The sequence below is a fragment of the Phyllobates terribilis genome, unplaced genomic scaffold, assembly GCF_046119375.1.
Source record: "Phyllobates terribilis strain yellow unplaced genomic scaffold, ASM4611937v1 Scaffold_20__1_contigs__length_20440879, whole genome shotgun sequence".
NCBI lineage: Eukaryota > Metazoa > Chordata > Amphibia > Anura > Dendrobatidae > Phyllobates > Phyllobates terribilis.
Genome location: NW_027362780.1, coordinates 6724738 through 6729578, shown reverse-complemented (window position 1 = coordinate 6729578; position 4841 = coordinate 6724738).

Here is a 4841-nt window from a genome sequence, read left to right as displayed (position 1 = left end):
TTGTATTTATGTTGTTTTAACCTATGCTTTATTAAATTGTATTTATGTTGTTTTATCCTATGCTTTATTAAATTGTATTTATGTTGTTTTATCCTATGCTTTATTAAATTGTATTTATGTTGTTTTATCCTATGCTTTATTAACTTGTATTTATGTTGTTTTAACCGATGCTTTATTAAATTGTATTTATGTTGTTTTGTCCTATGCTTTATTAAATTGTATTTATGTTGTTTTAACCTATGCTTTATTAAATTGTATTTATGTTGTTTTATCCTATGCTTTATTAAATTGTATTTATGTTGTTTTATCCTATGCTTTATTAAATTGTATTTATGTTGTTTTATCCTATGCTTTAACTTTTATTTATGTTGTTTTAACCTATGCTTTATTAAATTGTATTTATGTTGTTTTGTCCTATGCTTTATTAAATTGTATTTATGTTGTTTTAACCTATGCTTTATTAAATTGTATTTATGTTGTTTTATCCTATGCTTTATTAAATTGTATTCATGTTGTTTTATCCTATGCTTTATTAAATTGTATTTATGTTGTTTTAACCTATGCTTTATTAAATTTTATTTATGTTGTTTTATCCTATGCTTTATTAAATTGTATTCATGTTGTTTTATCCTATGCTTTATTAAATTGTATTTATGTTGTTTTAACCTATGCTTTATTAAATTGTATTTATGTTGTTTTATCCTATGCTTTATTAAATTGTATTTATGTTGTTTTATCCTATGCTTTATTAAATTGTATTTATGTTGTTTTATCCTATGCTTTATTAACTTTTATTTATGTTGTTTTAACCTATGCTTTATTAAATTGTATTTATGTTGTTTTGTCCTATGCTTTATTAAATTGTATTTATGTTGTTTTAACCTATGCTTTATTAAATTGTATTTATGTTGTTTTATCCTATGCTTTATTAAATTGTATTCATGTTGTTTTATCCTATGCTTTATTAAATTGTATTTATGTTGTTTTATCCTATGCTTTATTAAATTGAATTTATGTTGTTTTATGCTATGCTTTATTAAATTTTATTTATGTTGTTTTATCCTATGCTTTATTAAATTGTATTTATGTTGTTTTATCCTATGCTTTATTAAATTGTATTTATGTTGTTTATCCTATGTTTCATTAAATTGTATTTATGTTGTTTTATCCTATGCTTTATTAAATTGTATTTATGTTGTTTTGTCCTATGCTTTATTAAATTGTATTTATGTTGTTTTATCCTATGCTTTATTAAATTGTATTTCTGTGGTTTTATCCTATGCTTTTTTAAATTGTATTTATGTTGTTTTAACCTATGCTTTATTAAATTGTATTTATGTTGTTTTATCCTATGCTTTATTAAATTGTATTTATGTTGTTTTATCCTATGCTTTATTAAATTGTATTTATGTTGTTTTATCCTATGCTTTATTAAATTATATTTATGTTGTTTTATCCTATGCTTTATTAAATTTTGTTTATGTTGTTTTATCCTATGCTTTATTAAATTTTATTTATGTTGTTTTATCCTGTGCTTTATTAAATTGTATTTATGTTGTTTTATCCTATGCTTTATTAACTTGTATTTATGTTGTTTTAACCGATGCTTTATTAAATTGTATTTATGTTGTTTTGTCCTATGCTTTATTAAATTGTATTCATGTTGTTTTATCCTATGCTTTATTAAATTGTATTTATGTTGTTTTATCCTATGCTTTATTAAATTGAATTTATGTTGTTTTATGCTATGCTTTATTAAATTTTATTTATGTTGTTTTATCCTGTGCTTTATTAAATTGTATTTATGTTGTTTTATCCTATGCTTTATTAAATTGTATTTTTGTTCTTTTATCCTATGCTTTATTAAATTTTGTTTATGTTGTTTTATCCTATGCTTTATTAAATTTTATTTATGTTGTTTTATCCTGTGCTTTATTAAATTGTATTTATGTTGTTTTATCCTATGCTTTATTAAATTGAATTTATGTTGTTTTATCCTATGCTTTATTAAATTGTATTTATGCTGTTTTAACCTATGCTTTATTAAATTGTATTTATGTTGTTTTATCCTATGCTTTATTAAATTGTATTTATGTTGTTTTATCCTATGCTTTATTAAATTGTATTTATGTCGTTTTATCCTATGCTTTATTAACTTGTATTTATGTTTTTTTAACCGATGCTTTATTAAATTGTATTTATGTTGTTTTGTCCTATGCTTTATTAAATTGTATTTATGTTGTTTTAACCTATGCTTTATTAAATTGTATTTATGTTGTTTTAACCTATGCTTTATTAAATTGTATTTATGTTGTTTTATCCTATGCTTTATTAAATTGTATTTATGTTGTTTTTACCTATGCTTTATTAAATTGTATTTATGTTGTTTTATCCTATGCTTTATTAAATTATATTTATGTTGTTTTATCCTATGCTTTATTAAATTTTATTTATGTTGTTTTATCCTATGCTTTATTAAATTGTATTTTTGTTGTTTTGTCCTATGCTTTATTAAATTTTGTTTATGTTGTTTTATCCTATGCTTTATTAAATTTTATTCATGTTGTTTTATCCTGTGCTTTATTAAATTGTATTTATGTTGTTTTATCCTATGCTTTATTAAATTGAATTTATGTTGTTTTATCCTATGCTTTATTAAATTGTATTTATGTTGTTTTAACCTATGCTTTATTAAATTGTATTTATGTTGTTTTATCCTATGCTTTATTAAATTATATTTATGTTGTTTTATCCTATGCTTTATTAAATTGTATTTATGTTGTTTTATCCTATGCTTTATTAACTTGTATTTATGTTGTTTTAACCGATGCTTTATTAAATTTTATTTATGTTGTTTTATCCTATGCTTTATTAAATTGTATTTTTGTTGTTTTATCCTATGCTTTATTAAATTTTGTTTATGTTGTTTTATCCTATGCTTTATTAAATTTTATTCATGTTGTTTTATCCTGTGCTTTATTAAATTGTATTTATGTTGTTTTATCCTATGCTTTATTAAATTGAATTTATGTTGTTTTATCCTATGCTTTATTAAATTGTATTTATGTTGTTTTAACCTATGCTTTATTAAATTGTATTTATGTTGTTTTATCCTATGCTTTATTAAATTATATTTATGTTGTTTTATCCTATGCTTTATTAAATTGTATTTATGTTGTTTTATCCTATGCTTTATTAACTTGTATTTATGTTGTTTTAACCGATGCTTTATTAAATTTTATTTATGTTGTTTTATCCTATGCTTTATTAAATTGTATTTTTGTTGTTTTATCCTATGCTTTATTAAATTTTGTTTATGTTGTTTTAACCGATGCTTTATTAAATTGTATTTATGTTGTTTTGTCCTATGCTTTATTAAATTGTATTTATGTTGTTTTAACCTATGCTTTATTAAATTGTATTTATGTTGTTTTATCCTATGCTTTATTAAATTGTATTTATGTTGTTTTATCCTATGCTTTATTAAATTGTATTTATGTTGTTTTATCCTATGCTTTATTAACTTTTATTTATGTTGTTTTAACCTATGCTTTATTAAATTGTATTTATGTTGTTTTGTCCTATGCTTTATTAAATTGTATTTATGTTGTTTTAACCTATGCTTTATTAAATTGTATTTATGTTGTTTTATCCTATGCTTTATTAAATGGTATTCATGTTGTTTTATCCTATGCTTTATTAAATTGTATTTATGTTGTTTTATCCTATGCTTTATTAAATTGAATTTATGTTGTTTTATGCTATGCTTTATTAAATTTTATTTATGTTGTTTTATCCTATGCTTTATTAAATTGTATTTATGTTGTTTTATCCTATGCTTTATTAAATTGTATTTATGTTGTTTTATCCTATGCTTTATTAAATTGTATTTCTGTGGTTTTATCCTATGCTTTATTAAATTGTATTTATGTTGTTTTACCCTATGCTTTATTAAATTGTATTTATGTTGTTTTATCCTATGCTTTATTAAATTGTATTTATGTTGTTTTATCCTATGCTTTATTAACTTGTATTTATGTTGTTTTAACCGATGCTTTATTAAATTGTATTTATGTTGTTTTGTCCTATGCTTTATTAAATTGTATTTATGTTGTTTTAACCTATGTTTATTAAATTGTATTTATGTTGTTTTATCCTATGCTTTATTAAATTGTATTTATGTTGTTTTAACCTATGCTTTATTAAATTGTATTTATGTTGTTTTATCCTATGCTTTATTAATTTGTATTTATGTTGTTTTATCCTATGCTTTATTAAATTTTATTTATGTTGTTTTATCCTATGCTTTATTAAATTATATTTATGTTGTTTTATCCTATGCTTTATTAAATTGTATTTTTGTTGTTTTATCCTATGCTTTATTAAATTTTGTTTATGTTGTTTTATCCTATGCTTTATTAAATTTTATTTATGTTGTTTTATCCTATGCTTTATTAAATTGTATTTATGTTGTTTTAACCTATGCTTTATTAAATTGTATTTATGTTGTTTTATCCTATGCTTTATTAAATTGTATTTATGTTGTTTTAACCTATGCTATATTAAATTGTATTTATGTTGTTTTATCCTATGCTTTATTAAATTGTATTTATGTTGTTTTATCCTATGCTTTATTAAATTTTATTTATGTTGTTTTATCCTATGCTTTATTAAATTATATTTATGTTGTTTTATCCTATGCTTTATTAAATTTTATTTATGTTGTTTTATCCTATGCTTTATTAAATTGTATTTTTGTTGTTTTATCCTATGCTTTATTAAATTTTGTTTATGTTGTTTTATCCTATGCTTTATTAAATTTTATTTATGTTGTTTTATCC